At 40.1% G+C, this 17,758-nt stretch overlaps 1 long non-coding RNA gene across 1 annotated transcript; it reads right to left on the bottom strand.

Moving 5' to 3' along the window:
* Positions 1 to 15,227: 15,227 nt before the first annotated feature.
* Positions 15,228 to 16,736, bottom strand: LOC140608432 (uncharacterized). The gene is made up of 3 exons (XR_012010469.1): positions 16,537 to 16,736; positions 16,063 to 16,135; positions 15,228 to 15,662 (listed from the first exon to the last, which is right to left on the bottom strand). It is a non-coding gene; the product is annotated as an uncharacterized lncRNA (long non-coding RNA).
* Positions 16,737 to 17,758: the final 1,022 nt, after the last annotated feature.

Here is a 17,758-nt window from a genome sequence, read left to right as displayed (position 1 = left end):
GATTTCAAGTTATACTACAAGGCGGTAGTTATTAAAATAGTATGGTACATGGAAATAGACACATAGATCAAATAGAACAGAAAACCCAGAAATAAACCCATGTTATATGGTCAATTAATCTTCAACAAAGGAGGCATGATTTTACCATGGGAAAAAGAGAGTTTTTTCAACAAATGGTATTGGAAAAGTGGACAGCCATATGCAAAAGAATGATACTTTCTAAGACCATACACAAGAATAAATTCAAAATGGATTAGAGTCCTAAATATGAGACCTAAAACTATAAAAATCCTTGAAGAGAGCACAAGCAGTAATGTCTGATATTGGCCATAGCAACATTTTTTCTAGTTATGTCTCCTGATGCAGGAGAAACAAAAGCAAAAATAAACTAGATCAAAATCAACAAAACTAAAAGGCAGCATACTGAGTGGGAGAAGATATTTGCAAATGACATATCTGGTAAAGGGTTAGCATCCAAAATCCATAAGGAACTTATCAAACTCAATACCCCCAAACCAAATAATCCAATTTAAAAACAGGCAGAAAACATTGAACAGACATTTCTCCAAAAAAGATATCTAGATAGTTAGCAGACACATGAAAAGATGTGCAACACCACTCATCATCCGGGTAAGGCAAATCAAAACCACAACGAAATATCCCCTTGCACCAGTCAGGAGGGCAAAAACAAACAAAGAAACAAATAAGACATAAGTGTTGGTGAGGATGTGGAGAAAAAGAACCCTCTTGTACTGTTGTTGGTAGAAGGCACAGGGGTGCAGCCACTCTGGAAAACAGTATTGAGTTTCCTTGAAGAATTAAAAATAGAGCGATTTTACATCCCTGTAATTGTAATAGTGAATTTTTACCCACCAAAAGCGAAAACACTAATTCAAAGGGATACATATGCGTCTATATTTATTAAGTATTTACAGTAGCCAAAATACAGAAGCAGCCTACATGTCCAATGATTGACGGATAATGAAAATGTGCATGTGTGTATATACATACATACACACCACATACGTACATATATACATATGCATACACACATAGAGTAGAATATTATTCAGCCATAAAAAGAATAAAATCTTGCCATTTGCAACAACATGGGTAGAACTAGCAAGTGTAATACTAAGCAAAATGAGTCAATCAGAGGAAGAAAAATACCATATGATCTTACTCATATGTGGAATTTAAGGAATAAGATAAATGAGCAAAAGCAAAAAACAGAAAAGACAAACCAGAAACAGACTCTTAACTATAGAGAACAAACTGATGGTTTCCAGAGGGGAGGTGAGTGGTGGGGATGGTGGATATGGGAGTGGAGTTTAAAGGGTACACTGACCACTGACCATGATAAAAAAGAAAAAAAAGAAAAAAAAGGTAATCTCCAAAAAAAAGTTCCAATAACAACAACAAACAAAATACTTAGGTGGATGTAAGACATTATCTAATAAGGGAAATGCAAAGAGACGGAGAATCCGGACTGAAAGAATATTCCAATTACACAGGGAGAGAATATTACAAAGGCAAGAATATTGTCCAGAAAATAAAGAAGAAATGGTGATAGCACAAGTGAATAGGATATAATGGTAGTTTAAGTAAGAGGAAGATACAGGTTCTCCTGGTTTGAAAACTCTTGGTCCTGGCCCCAGAGAGAGCATAGCCATGCTGTGTGGCTCTGACATGATGATGCACAGGTTGGTTGTTATTCTGGGCTGAGTGTCTGAGACGTGATCAGTATCCTTAGACTCCCCAAGCTGCTGGAATGGCTGCCAACTCTAACTCGGGTGTGAATGAATGATACCCAGAGAAGATTCTGGGGGAAAAAAGCTTTGTGTTCTACATGTGATGATTGGCGGATGTGAGGACATTGTTAATATAAAAGTTGGGTCTTTAGAAAATGAAGGAAAACTTAGGAAATTAATGGGAGGGAGTTATAGATGGCATGAATTGTGGCTTGCTTTTATACAGACTCATGTATTTATTGTCTGTTCATCAACATTTATGGAGTACTTATGTTGCAAAAATATACAAAAATAATGATACATAATTCTTTTTGAAAATGGCTTTTAGCCGAAAGGGTAGTAGAAGAGTAAATATAATAATACACAGAGTGATAAAGGATACAATGGTGCTATGCCCAGGGTGCTATAAGAACATGGAGTCATTAATTCCAACTGAAGGCTCATAGAAATTTTCCAGAAATGTGTCTTGAGCTGAGTTAGCTAGATATGATGTAGAGAAGGACATTCCAGAGAGAGTACATAACATGTTTAAAAGAGAGTAGGAAAGGTTGAGTTGCTTGCTTTTGAGGATAAAATGAGGTTTGGGGCATCTGGGTGGCTCAGTGGTTGAACGTCTGCCTTCAACTCAGGTCATGATCCTGGGGTCCTGAGATCGAGTCTCATATCAGGCTTCCCATAGGGAGCCTGCTTCTCCCTCTGCCTGTGTCTCTGCCTTTCTTTCCATGTCTCTCACGAATAAAAAAAAAAAAAAAAAGATTTTTTTTTTAAAAGGAAAGGTCACCCTGGGATTTGTGGAAAATGATTTGAACTCGGTCCCATCAGAACCCAGAAGATGTGAACCCAAGACCCAAAGAAAGGAAGGGGATTCTTTTAACAAGACTAAGAATAAATAACAGGTTTGGCCAGAGGCTTTCTGATCAAAAATGCTATAAAACTTGAGGGAGAGAAAGAAAAACACTCTGTTAGAATAGAAAAGTGAATTTAATGGAATGTAACAAAGATGTCATGGGAAGAAAATAATTGTGAGGGAGATCCTCGGATAATATGTACATAAAGATCTACCCATTTTTTCAGTCAGCAAAACTATGTGTTATTTCTGCTTTTTCTTTCCCTCATTCCTTTGACTGACATAGTCAGCTACTCTGCCAAAATATATCCAGAATGTCAATTTCTACCTATTTTCACTGTGTTTATTCAGATCCAAAACATCTTTAACTTTCATTTGAACACACTGTTTTGCTACTGTTATGAACTGAAGTGTGTCCTTCTAAAATTTTTATGATGAAGCCCTAACCCCCTAATATGACTGTATTTGAAGATAGGTCTTTGGGGAGATAATTCAGGTTAAATGAGATCATATATATGAGGCCCTAATCCAATAGGACCAGCGACCCTATAAGAAGCAGAAGAGACACAGAAGAAAGGTCATGTGAAGAGATTGCGAGAAGGTGTCATCTGCAAGCCAGGAAAAGAGACCTCACTAGAAACCAGCCCTATTGGTATCTTGATCTTAGACTTCCAAGAACTGCGAGAAAATAAATTTCCGTTGTTTAAGCCGCCCAGTCTGTGGTATTTTGTTAGGGCAGCCATTCCAACTAATACACCCACCTACAATCCATTCTCCACATGGGGATCTTTTTAAAGTGTAAATCAGATTCCATCACTTCCTTACTAAAAATCTTCCCTGCCTTCTTGTCCTATCCTATTTCAATATAATACACACGTCTTACTTAGCCGATGAGGCCCAACATGTTGCATTTTCCATCTCCACTTCTGCCTCCGAGTCAGCCAGACTGATTTTTTTTCCTTTCCATTTTTTGGAAATGGCCAAATTCTTTTTTTTTTTTAATTTTTATTTATTTTATGATAGTCACAGAGAGAGAGAGAGAGAGAGAGAGGCAGAGACATAGGCAGAGGGAGAAGCAGGCTCCATGCACCGGGAGCCTGACGTGGGATTCGATCCCAGTCTCCAGGATCGCGCCCTGGGCCAAAGGCAGGCGCCAAACCGCTGCGCCACCCAGGGATCCCAGGCCAAATTCTTCCTCCTCCTCCTCTTCTTCTTCTTCTTCTTCTTCTTCTTCTTCTTCTTCTTCTTCTTCTTCTTCTTCTTCTTCTTCTTCTTCTCCTTTCTCCTTCTCCTTCTCCTTCTCCTTCTCCTTCTCCTTCTCCTTCTTCTTCTTCTTTCCTTCTCCTTCTCCTCCTCCTCCTCCTCCTCCTCCTCCTTCTTTTTTTTTTTTTTCCAAATTCTTCCTTGATTTAAGTCTTTTAACCCGCTGTTCTCTGTGTCTGGAAGCCTCATCCTACAGCTTTCCTGGGTTGTCGGGCTGCCTCTCCTAATTCAAGGCTCCACTCATTCCTCAGAGAGCCCTTCTGATCACCGGGTCTGATCCCATCTCCCTCCCTGCCATTCTCCAGATCCCAGTCATGCATAGTTTCTTCAAAGTGTTTGCCATGATCCGAAATGTTATCTATTTTCTTGTCTGTTGTCTATCGTCTCCACGAGACAGAAAGTTCCATGAGAGATGAGAGTTCTCAGAGTCTAGATCTACCCCTTTCCTGTGGCCGAGGCTTCTCCACCTCCTCTTCTGCAGTTGCAGTCCTGCTTCCTTTTCTAGAACCTACTCTGATACGGAGCAGGAGGGATTGGTGGCCATTCGCTGAGATTCACCCAAATGACCACCAGCCCCAGTCCTGACAATGATACCTTAGCCTCACATTTGAGAACTTGTTTCATTTGTCCTGCTTTTTTTTTTTTTTTTTTTTTTTTTTTGGTAACTGACTATTTTCATTTCCTGGGCCTTCACCAAATATTAGGTGAATCTTTCAGGGGTTTAATGTACCATATTAGGAAATGAGGGTTATGAGCCATTGAAAGTTGAGTTACTTTAAAAAGATGGTCTAATTTGTTTCACAGATTGGTGAGTCTTGGGAAAATTTGGTTATGGTTAGAAATCATGCCAGAATGTTTGAATTATATACATGAAATCCTAAGGGTTTTTGTTACTGCATATTAATAAAGAATGTGCAAAATACCTTTGAATTGTGTTAAATAGCCAAAGGAATAAAAAAATTAACCTATATGCTGCCTAACTCTCAAAAGGATGAAACTCCTTTGCTACTACCCCCGTCCCCTTAATACCCCAACTAAAAGAAGCATCATCACACAGGCTTTATTTTGCAGGACTTATAGTTTCATATAGGAGAGAATGTCTCAGGGTCAAAAGGAAGCAAGAACTAAAGAAAAATATAGAAAGAAATATAATTTTTTTTTCCCTGAGATTCTTAGTTTATATTTCAGATGCCCAAACCTGGGGGGGGAGGGCGGTTAGAGTAGGATTTTTGGAATAAAAGGTATACTGTTGGGGGAAAAAGAATGGAAAACTCCCCAATCTTCCCCCAGTTGGGAAAAAGTCTCCACAAAGGCAGGAGAAACAGAGACACCGTTTTGTGGCCGAGTAAGTATTAAAGCAGAACGTGATGCTCATCACATCAATTGCTGAGAAACTGCAAAGACAGAAATTTTACCCCCTTATATATAGCCACGCAGATCTGAAGCCAAGAACATTCCCCACATGTTCTCAAGATAAACAGTAACTAGTCCTCAAGTCAGAGGACTTGACAGCACATTTGTCACACGTAGTTCATCCTAAATTTACCTGGTAATTGGGTTGACCATCTGTGTTAGCTAATTGGCTTTATAGAAAAGATAAACTTCTCATATCCTTGACAGGAAGTGGTTTTAGAACTTGGAGCGAGGCACCGAGTTAGGCTCCTACCCTCCCCCAGTTCAAAAGGATGACTCCCAGGTCCTTGAGACAGACATTCTGGGGAAACGGGCAACACAGTTAAACCAAAAACTAAAACAAAAATAGAAAACATTTACATATGTCTCAAAGGGCAGAGAGAATTTACAATTACATGTTTATTTAAAAAAAAATGCTCTGACAAAGGGAAGGGGGATGTCTCCTCCCTTATTTTTAACAGGGAGAATTAAACCTTTTATTTTTAATGTTTCTGTGTCCTAACCAGTTGAACTCAGACGATTGAGCCTTATAATCAGCAACACACAGGAATGAGAAGCCTAAGAATTTCTCGAACACTAACTCCCACAATTAAGCTTAGAAAACAAAACAACCAATGCACCAACCTTTTTTCTTTTTCTTCATACTCTATTCAGAGATTATGTCACTTTTCTCTCTACTGCTGAGTTTCTATTATATTCTCAATTCATTGTGGTGGTGAAAACAGAGAAAAAAATAAATCATCCCCTAATTTTAAAGACATGTAGCATCCTTGCAACAATTGCTCACCATTTCCTAAAATGTGCAGTCTTTTTATTTTTTATTTTTTAGATTTTATTTATTTATTCATGAAAGACACAGAGAGAGAAAGGCAGAGACACAGGCAGGGGGAGAAGCAGGCTCCAGGCAGGGAGCCCGCCGTGGGACTCGATCCTGGGACCCCGGGGTCACACCCTGAGCCAGGGGCACCGCTGAGCCCCCCAGGCATCCCTGTGCAGTCTTTTTAGTTGGAACTCTGGTTAAGTGGTAGAAAATGCTTTGTTTGGGAATCAGAAAGGGTCTTTTCACAGCATCCTGGTCTCTGGAGAAGAGGAGGAGGAGGAGGTGAACTGGGCCACTGGGGCTTTGATCTTTTTCCAGAAGGACAGTTTTATACCAGTGAAATGCCCTTAATGGTTTCCACTAAGGAATGGATAAAGACTTCCTATTTGCCTGGTTTGTGTTCTCTGAGAATTTAGACTTGAAAACTCTTCAGAAAATCACTACTTATTCCTCAACCGATCGATCTAGTGGTGACCTAAGATAACTTCTCTCCCTCTTAGTGAACCTGTTCGGGGCCGAGCCAGTCTCCAAAGATTCTGGGTGATTAGATAGACTGAAAGGATTCTGGGATGGGGAGAGGTAAGTTCTGGAGTTGATATTCATTCAGAGATTCTCCTAAAGAAACACAGACTTAAATCCTTTTTTATTTGGCTCTGGGACTGAGCTCATGTGAGGATTTCCAGATTAGTGATGAAGTAAACTTGGACACTTGGAACTCATCCTATGAAGCTGTATTTCTGTGGGGTTGTTCCACTTACAAAGCTAGCTTCTTATGGTGCGTTTGATTCTGTTGCTATTTCTTAGGCTTGCGGACCAGGCTGCTCAACTTGTATGAGACCAAAGTTCCAGAAGTAAAAGCACCTGGGCTTGATAAAATCTCTCCACTTTCCATTGCCCACCCCCTTCAAAAAAGTGAAATTATAACTTTGGTGGCACCTTATTTAGCCCAATGGAGTTTAAAAAGCTTTTTCTCTAAAAGCCCGAGGTTGCCTTTTAAAATAATCTTTCCAATCTTCCAGGTTTCTCCTCTGAGCCTATATAAAATACAAATGTCACCTCAAAGGAGGTTAAATAGCAGTTTATATTTTAGGCTACATGCCAAGGGCTAACCTTAAAATTCTGTCTAGCATGTTGAAAAAGGAGCCCGAAATTTTTATGGTTACTTCATTTTATGAAGTAAAAAAAACTCCAATTTATAGGACTTTAGCATAACAAATGCATTTAATCATGTGATGGAAGCACACGATTAGTAGATAAATGGGCTAATTTTATTATCTAGGTTTTAATAAAGCACTTGCGACTTAGCCTCATGAAGCCAACTTGGAAAATTAAGTCACATTAGCTCAGATGTGAATATTGTCACAAGGGCACAATTTTGGCTGAAATCCCATAAAGAAAGATTAATGATGGTCATCAATGCATTAAAATGGCAGGAAGATGCCCAGAACAGTGCCTCAGGAAACGGGCATGAGACTAGTTTAAGATAATGTTTCCATTAACTACACAAAAGTAAGAGTAGAGGAGTAGGGGGACAGTCTCGCAAGGGGTTTGATAAAATGCAACTCCTCATAAACGAAGTATTTTTCATTTTTATTTCAGCCATACTCTGACATCTTGAAGTAAGGCATAATCAGAAGTGGTCTGGAAAAGTTTTGGTCAATTTAGGTACCCTTCAGTCCTTCCTATGAAAGTAATTTCATATAGAAGTTAAACATAAGTTGCATTAACTTTCGAGGTTTGCTCCCTCCAGAATGTGGAAACCAGTTTCTGTTAACTATTTTGCATCACCATGTGTTAAATTGCACAGCAGTATGAAAATAGCTCCTCCAAGATGTGAGAGGGAGTTGCTGCACTGCATTTTGAAGCATTGGCAAAGCACCTAAATTCATGTTCTGAAACTCTTTCCCAAGAAGATTGTTAAGGACTAGAATGAACTACTTTGAATATTTGGAAAGTTTTTTTTTTTTTTAAACAATTGTGCTAGTGTTGGTATGGAGAATCCTAGGGGTAGAGGGGATTGAGATGACGTTGAAGGATTATAAATAGACAGGGAGGTGTCTCCATGTTTGTGAAAGGACCTAGAGAATGTACTGAATTCATCTTCTTGCCTTTTCATCAGTCATTTTATGCTTTACAAAAATTACTCACTGGAAGATAGCAGCTCAAGAGCTTAGTTTTGCCCTCTTTCCCTCCAGTTAAAGCAGAGCCCAAACGATGTTGTTCTCTTCCCGAATGGTTGTCCTACTCATAGGTAGCTAGCTAGCTATTTATTTTTCTTTCTCATAGCTATTTATATTCTGAGAATTTTTTGTTCTTGTCATTTAAAAAAATATTTGATTTTTAATATCAGCTCACACCTGTCAGAATGATGAAAATTAACAACAGGAAACAACAGATATGGGCGAGGATGAAGAGAAAGGGGAACCCTCTCACAGTTTTGGTAAGAATGCAAACTGGTATGGACACTCTGGAAACACTATGGACATTCCTTAAAAAGTTAAAAATAGAACTATTCTACAATCCAGCAATTGCACTGCTGGGTATTTATCCAAAGGATACAAACATAGTGATTTGAAGGGGCACCTGCACCCCGATGTTTATAGCAGCAATGTCCACAACAGCCAAATTATGGAAAGAGATGTCCATTGAAGATGAATGGATAAAGAAGAGGTGGTATATATATTATTAATATACATTATGTAAATATATTTTAATATATTACATATTATGTATATATTTTATATATAATGGAATATTAGCCATCAAAAAGAATGAGAGCTTGCCATTTGCAATGACGTGGATAGAACCAGAGGGTACTATGCTAAGTGAAATAAGTCAGAGAAAGACAAATATCATATGTTTTCACTCAAATGTAGAATTTAAGAAACGAAACAGATGAACATAGGGGAGGAGAGGGGTAAATAAAACAAGATGAAATCAGAGAGGAGACAAACTATAAAACACTCTTAGCTCTAGGAAACAAACTAAGGGTTGCTGGAGGGGGGGTGGGAGGGAGGTGGACTAACTGGGTAATGGGTGCTTGAGGTAATGAGCACTGGGTGTTATATGCAACCGATAAATCACTAGATTCTACCCCTGAAACTAATATTACAGGATATGTTGACTAAATTGGATTGAAATTAAAAAAATAAAAATAGATTTGTAAGTCCAGGAGTTTTCTTTCAGCATTCTGCTGGGCTTTGTGGCACAGGTGAGGACTGCATCTGTGAGTGGTGGGACGAGATGCTGAGGAAGAGGCATCTACTGGCTCATCATCAGAAGCACCTGACTTTGAGTCTAGGCTGGGGACCCTTATCACCCAGAAACTGATATAGTAGGAGGTGTGCCTGATTTTTGTTGGTTGAGGGTTTGTACCCTGCCTATATTTCTGGTTTTAAATGAAGGGACCAAAGGATGATATTAAAGATATCAAGAGTATGAGTCTCATGCCATGCTGAATAATGACCCCTCAAGATATTCATGCCCTAATCTCTAGAACTTGTGAACATGCTAATTTACCTTGCATAAGAGACTTTGAGGATGTGTGGTTAAAGGTCTTGAGATAGAGGGATTATTCTGGATAACCCAGTGGACCCCAAATATAATTACAAACATTGTATATGAAGGAAGCAAAGGGAGCTGTGACTAGCAGCAAGGGGGAAGGTGATGTGATCCTGTGATTTAGAGACTGGAGTGATGCTCTTTGATGATGGAGGAAGGGACTATGGGCCAGGAATGAGAGGCAGCCACTAGAAGCTGAAAAAGTCTAGGAGAGAGATTCTTCCTTAGAACCTCTAGAAGCAACCAACCCTACTGACACCTTAACTTATGCCCAGACTGGTACCTCCAGAACTGAGAGAATGAATGGTGTGTTATTTTAAGTGACTACGTTTGTGGTTATTTATTATTGAACCAATGTATCACACATGCAGGTATAATTAACAGGGCATGTCCCACCCGTGCTCCCAAGACACAAGTGTGAGGATCAGTATTGTTATCTGGAGGGCTATGCATGTTGTTGGAAACAGTTTCAAGGGCAAATTGTGAACAACAGAATAATGTGCATATGAATATAATTAAAGCTTTGAAGACCCAATATTAAACCTTAAAATCCATGTGCTCTATGTCTAAGTCTTTTCATTTTTCATTATTTTCTTGAGATAATTTTTATACTTGAAACTAATATAACATTGTATGTCAACTGTACTTCAATAATAATATTTTAAAAAACCCACAAAATACACAAAGGAAAAATCGGAAAAAAAGGAATTCATAGAGAGAGTAACTGGGTTTGGCTAAAGTCTTTGCCACCTAGACAAACTCTATATTGGAAAATAATGGCAATGTACATGGGCTGTTGGGACAAGACCCTTAAAAATTTAAGGTATAAAAGCTACAAACTGTCTTTTAACCAGATTGGTAGTTTCCTCTGTTATGTAGTCACCTGACCTCAGGTTAGCTTTCCTAGGAATAGATCAATTGTCACTTGAAACCCACCAAAGGCTAAACCTCTTAGATCCAAGTTAATCTCAGTGTCATAATAGGTGATTTGTCCATGGGCCGACAGTAGGGTTTCCTTTTTGCTTTGTTTTTCTAGCAGAGTTCACAGGATCAGAATTAAAGAGGAGAGCAGAGGAAGAGAAGAGGTAAGTTTCCCAGCCTCTGTGGCCACATGTTCTTGAAGCTGAAATGGGTAGGTTGTTTTCATGCTGATAATAGGCTGAAGTATGTCAAAACTTGAAACTGCCCACTTTTTTAGGACAACAAGAGATCACATGAGCATAAGAAGATCAGTAAATAAAGTGTTAGCAATAGATTTTCTCCTGGTGAAACAGGCCCATTGAATTTCTCAGGAGGGGCTTTCAATTCCTAGAGAAAACTGTATTCAGGTTCTTGATTATTGTGCAATTTGACTCAGGGATTTTTCACTCTCTTTTGAAGAGTGTTTGCTTTCCTGAGAAAAAACAAACCATTAATTAGAACTGCTTCAGAGCAGTGAAATAATAGGCCTATACAACTGGTATCAAGTGCTTAGTCTCTGCTGATTACAGTGATTTTTAATGGATGCATCTTGGAAAAACATAATTATTTTTGCTAAGGACCCCAACCAGAGAAAGAATAAAATACAGAAAACAATAGTTTCTCACTTTAGCATAGAAAATAAATATATTTTCTTCACAGTTTTAGCTTTAATATAATGATGATTTTCCCAAGAGGGGATTTAGAGTTGAAATCTTACTCTCTCCCCTAGGCTTATAGGTTTCTCTGTTCTAGACTCCAAATGAAACATTCCCTTCTTTTTTTAGAGTTTATAGTTTGTAAGAGAAGAAATATCACACAACCAAGGAGGCAGGACACACTCGAGGCTTTACTTCAGAGTGACGAGGAGACTTGAAACTAAAATTTGTTCCAAGTAGTTCCATCACTGACACATCAAGGAGTCAGGAGTCACAAGGTTAGACATTCTAGACTTTTCTTAAAGGTGGCCATTTTATTTTTTTGTTTTTTAAAAATTTTATTTATTTGAGAGAGAAAGAGAGTGAGCGAGTGAGAGAAAGCACAGGGGCTCTGTGAGGAGGGGCAGAGAAGCAGACTCCCTGCTGGGTAGGAAGCCCAATGTTGGCTCCATCTTGGGTCGGATCATGACCTGAGCCCAAGGCAGACATTTAACCACCTGAGCCACCCAGGTGCCCCAAATATGGTCATTTTAGAAAAGAACTCTCCAACAGTTATTCATAAGGCATTCCTGTGTTTGTTTACTTACATCGTGGTGCACCGCACAGATCTAATCCGTGATAGGTTATTGGCATTCATTCAGCACACGTTTATGAAACTCCTTCTGTGTGCTAGACTGTGCTGGCCAGAGCAGACCCAGTGTCTGTCTTTATGGAGCTTAAATTCTACTGGGCAGGAGGTCTTAACCAAATGTCAGTAATGATGAGTGATATAAATGAGAAGCCTTTGGAGCTACTGGGAGTATGACAGGAGACTTACAGTTGAGGAGGCAGTCAGGGAAGACTTCGCTGAGGAAGCGACAATGAACTAAGAGCCGAAGGCTTAGCAGGACTCAACCAGGCAAAGAAGCAAGGCTGGGGGTGGGGAGAGAATCCTGGGCAGGAGGAATAGAATGTGCCAAGACTCTTGTTGAGAAGGAGCATGGGACACTCAAAGAACTGAAAGATATTTTGGTGCCGTGTGGAGAGTGGATGGCAGAGAGGCAAGGGTGGATGTGAGAGGCCAGTTAGGAAAATTACCATGAGAGTAGATCTCACATTAAGTGTTCTCACCACAACAAACAAAACAGACAGACATTAGTGATAGCTGATTCTCAAAGATGCAGTATTGTTTGAGTAAAATCTGATTGCACAAATATTACACGACATCTCAATCAACCATTGATGTTATTTTGTCAATGCCTACTTGTTCTTTGTACAAAATGAATTAAATCGACAAGATCCCTGTAGAGATGTGTTGCCTAATATAGTAGACACTAGTCATAGCTATTGAGCACTTGGAATGAAGATAAAATAATTCATTCGTGTTTTAATACTGATTATTGGTCTGATGATTTTAGGTATATTTGATTTTAAAAAATATATATTAAAGTTAATTTCAGCTATTTATTTTTATGCTTTTTAATGGGGCCACCATTATTTATGATGATTTAAAATAACGTTGGCTTGCACTGTATTTCTTTGGGCAGTGAGTACTGCCTTTGAGTATGAGCCAGGTTTGCCTTAGACAGTATTCAGGAAGATAATGGTAGAGTTACTTTGGAAGATAGTTTGGAGATTTCTTATAAAATTAAGCACACTCTTGTCATACACCACAGCAATCATACTCCTTGGTATTTACCCAGGAATTGAAAGCTTAGATCCACACAAAAACTTCCACGTGGATATTCATGACACTGTGTCTGTAAATGCCAAACCATGGAAGCCCTCAAGATGTCCTTTGGTAGGTGAATGAATGAATAAACTGTGGTACATCCAGACAACAGACTATTATTCAGTGATAAAAAAATGAGTTTATCAAGCTGTGAAAAGACATAGAGGAATCTTAAACACATACTGCTAACTAAAAGAAGCCATTCTGGAAGGACCGCATACTGTATGGTTTCAACTACATGACATTCTGGAAAAGGCGGAACTATAGAGATGGTAAAAAGATCACTGGCTGCCAAAGACCGGGAGGGAGGGTGGGATGAATGGGAGGAGGACAGAAGATCTTTATGGCAGTGAAAATACTCTGTACGATTCTAGAATGATTGGCACATGTCATTATACGTTTGTCTAAAACCGTAGGAAGTGCAACACAAAGACTGAGCCCTACTGCAAGCTGTGGGCTTTGGGTGATAATGGTGTGCCCATGTAGGTCCGTCAACTGTAGCAAACGTATAGCACTCTGGTGGGGCATATGGTATTGGTACTCATCTCGTTAAAAGTATTTAAATAAAAATATATATGAACATTATAGAATCTGGTAATTCAGTAATTTTATGATTGGTAAGGAAGAAATTTATATGCTTATTAATATTTATTGCAGATTTTAAAAAAAGAGTGTGTTGAAACTTTTCGTATGTGCTGTGTGTTTTGTAAAACACTGATGATGGCTTGAAATAGTAGTACGCGAGAGCATTTCTTAGGACTTATTCCATATTGTTTGTTTTCCCCATTCTAATAAGTTGAATAAAGTCTATTGGGTTTGGTTCTTCTACGTTAAAAAAAAAAGAGGCTAAGGTTAAGAAGAAAGGGGGCATATGGGAACTCTGCGCTTTGCACTCAATTTTGTTATGAACCAAAAATTGCTCTAAAAAAGCAATACACACACACACACACACACACACACGGTAATACAAAATAAGCCCACTCCTTTCATCATGATATAAGTAATTTGTGATTCAGTGAACCGAGTGACACACGTAAACACACATCCTAATTTGAGAATTTCTGACGTTAGTTTGACAAATAAGGGATTTTTCCAAAGATTTCCAATTTACTCGCCACTCTGAAAGAGTTCACCATCTGGACTCTTCCAGAAGCTATAAAATAAACTACAGAAATGCTTGTCATCCAGCACCCGACTGAATTGAAAAGTAGAGGTGCAGCAGCGTCACTTCCCTCAGCCCTGGGCCTGCTGCAGGAACTGTACGAGCGTGGAAACTCTTACACAGCCTCCCTCCCTCTGCTGATTAGGAAGACGAGGTATGTGAACATTTTCCAGCAAGCCAGTGGACATTTGATGAATGACAAGAATTTTTCAATAAATGTGTGTATCTCTGGTAACTAATGGAAATAAAGAAAAGCACTAAACGAATTGTGTTTTTTTAATAGTGAACACAGACTATAGTAAATTAAGCTAAAAATTGTGGCCCAAATATAGCTATTTACAAAAATCTCTCAGTCATATATCAAACAGATCAAGGTCCTAGTTGAAAATTTATACACACTTTACAAAACCCACCAGCTCCTTGGAAAGAACCTAAATTTTCCACGTGTGTATCGTATAAATCTCGCAAGCATAAGCCATGCATTTGTCTTCATTTAGCTTTCAACCACTTCATTCCCAAGGAATTGCTTGGCTATTTAAATATAACTTACTTCTGGGGCAGTTACAGTTTCTCAGCATGGTGTTTACCTTCCCAGAAGCCTGAGGTTTGAAAGGAAAACGTGGGTAGTCCTGGGAGATTATGGATCCATTGTATGTAGGCTCATACAATTTTCATAAAATGCCCTAGGGATGCGGATGAGTGACCATACATAGAAGTGATACTCATGCCTAAAGGGTGTGGGCCGGGGAGGGGGGTAGGCCATCGTGTCCAATCTCCTGCGTCCATGTGGGACACCACTGTCTGCTGGCCTGGGTTGTATGGGGCTGAACTTACAGGAAAGTTTTAAAGTGAGACACTAAGGGGGAAGCCTGACGACAGGCAGAGTGCAATCAGGATGCTGAACACACCTCTTAATAGAGAATTTAACAAAGACAATTGTTAGCTAAGTTGTAGAGAATTTCAAAGAAAGAAGGGAGACAATGAAGTCTCACAGGGGAAGTTAATTTTTTCTTTTTTTAAAGATTTTATTTATTTGATAGAAAGAGACAGAGAGAGAGAGAGCATGCACGAGCATGGGGAAGCGACAAAGGGAGAGGGAGAAGCAAGTTCCTTGCTGAGCAGGAGCCTGATTCTGGGCTCCATCCCAGGATCCTGGGGTCATGACCTGAGCTGAGGGCAGGTGCTTAACCGACTGAGCCACCCAGGCGCCCCTCACAGGGGCAGTAAACAAGGAAGCAGCTCCCACCCCTGGGAATGAGGGAAGTGGGTGGGATTACCAGATTTGAAAAGTTTGCAGGAGGAGACCTATGGAACAGGGACCCACACCTGGGAACAGGGAGGCTGCAGGCTGGAGCTGGCTTCTCCCAGGGGTGCAGCCAAGCTGATTCTGAGGGTGTGGAAGATCCTGTTGGCATGAAACCAGCTGCGGCATGAAGAACCAATTCTGGAGTGACGTTGACAGCAACAGGAAGCAAGGTGGGAAGAAGTAACTTCCTTCTCCCTTCTTCCTTTTAGTTTCTAGTGAGGAACCACACAGCCACATGACAAAAAAAAAAAAAATATATATATATATATATATATATATATATATATAAATTAAAAAATCACAGCCCCAGGGTCCCAAAGCCCAGGAAAGGAGGTGCGTTTGTGCTGAAGACTAATAGTCCAATAACCAAAATCACAGCCAAGTAAAAGCTGGAGAGGCTTTGCAGTTGGGACACACATTCAAACAACTCTGTGGAAAGGACCGTCTGGGTCCAGGAGAGCAGGATAGAAACTGAGAAATCAGTTGAGTTGAAATGTAAAGCTGAATTAGGGTGGCTCATCCTGGAAAATGGATGAGTGCAACTGTTCTATCGACACCTAACCATTACACTAAGGCTCATCTGCAAGATTCCTTTGTGAAACCTTTCAGTACCTTGGAAGGGGAGATAGCTGTGGCAAAGCAAGTGAGCCTGTCCCTCTGTTCCTTCTTTCAAGGGTACCTGCGCCTTAAGCCAACAACAAAACAAAACAAAACATGAGCACTGGGTGTTAGTCTATATGTCGGCAAATTGAACACCAATAAAAAATAAATTAAAAAAACAACAACAGACCACCCCAAGAACAAAAACCAAAAGCAGCTGTGTCTCCTATTAACCCAAAGACCCTGCTAACGTTTCTGAGCTGACAATGGGCCTTCTCCTGTCTCAGTGATTTTACTCTTCCAGTTTTATCAGAAAGACCACTTTGGAGACATTATGAGAAGGAGAATTCTTGCTCTGGTTTTATGAACACAGAACTCGAGACTCAGCATATTGAGGCAGGAGCACACACTGGAACAATGTGTCCTGGCCTCTATGACCTGGAGTTCCTCCCATCGTACCAGGGAATGAATCATGGAATCACATACCACCATGGCTCCGGCTTCCTTCCAGTCATACCCATTACTCTTTATCCCTCGCTCTCCTCCTGGGCTGCCGTGAAGGAGACGTGAGGGAAGAATTGTACACCTTGCTGTGACTGGACGTTCATAGCTATATTTAACTGTCAGACTGTCAGGAAGAAAGGGAGATGTCCTTCCAGTCGGTGTCTATCCTATTTCCCCCCCAAAACACGCATACGCACACAGTGAGATGGTCTTCTGTAAAAAGAGACCAATAAAAGATGAATGCTGTCAGAAAATATAAAAATGAAGACATCACAGCGTAACAAGCAGATGCATGTTGAGTGAGCTGTTTATAAATGTTAGAGGCAAAGAGATAAAGTGGAAGTCATAGCCTGCCTCATGCATTCACGTCAGAGTGGAATGAATCATCGCAGCAACGGGGATAGTGACTCAAACAGTAATTTAAAAAGAAATTTGGCAAGGAGAGGATGAAAAGAGGAGCTGGCAACTCTGTAACCCTTGAGAGTATCTGTTCCTGCGGAACTAGTGGACCTTATGTGGCCAACTGACCTCTGGCGATGGACTGTCACCAGGTATCTCTGCAAATCCATATGATGACCTTCCTCCTCATTCTAAAGGTGGTGAGGAAGGGTCAGTCAATGATGGGTCTCTCTAAGCCATCACTTCGTAAAGGAGAGGGCAAGATGTCCTGATTAGGGAGTATAAACCCAGAGATGTAGCTGATTAAGGGGTGGTATCTCACTGGAAACCCAGTTACCTGTTAGTAATCCCGAAGGAAACAAAAGCAGCAACCAAATTCAATCACAGCTGATAGTTTCTGGAAAGAATGTAGGAAACCAGAAAAGAAAAATCCTTGTAAATCAATAATTTTTTACAACCACAATCAAAGTGACTCTTCCGGGCATCTTCACCAAATAGGGGTCGGTGGAAGGATGCTTCAGCCAGGGTCAAGCAGGCTGTGGAGCAAATCAGGACCAGAAAACAGAGGTGCACAGGCATCTGCCTCCTTCACAGAAGCTGGAAGGAGGAGGCTCATAGAGGCAATGCTTTCAGTGGCTTAGGCTTCTGCTGTCAATCACCCTAATCCAGTGAGGCTTCTGTTGAGACCTTGGCCTCTGGTTGTCAGTTTATTTCTCCTGAAAGTGTCATACCTGGAAGACCTCCGCAAGAAAGTATGCTCACTGGCTGGTCCCAAGAGATACAAATGAGCCTGTGGGAGGGAGAG

The sequence above is a fragment of the Canis lupus genome, chromosome 17, assembly GCF_048164855.1.
Source record: "Canis lupus baileyi chromosome 17, mCanLup2.hap1, whole genome shotgun sequence".
Lineage (NCBI taxonomy): Eukaryota > Metazoa > Chordata > Mammalia > Carnivora > Canidae > Canis > Canis lupus.
This window is presented reverse-complemented; position numbering and strand designations above follow the sequence as displayed.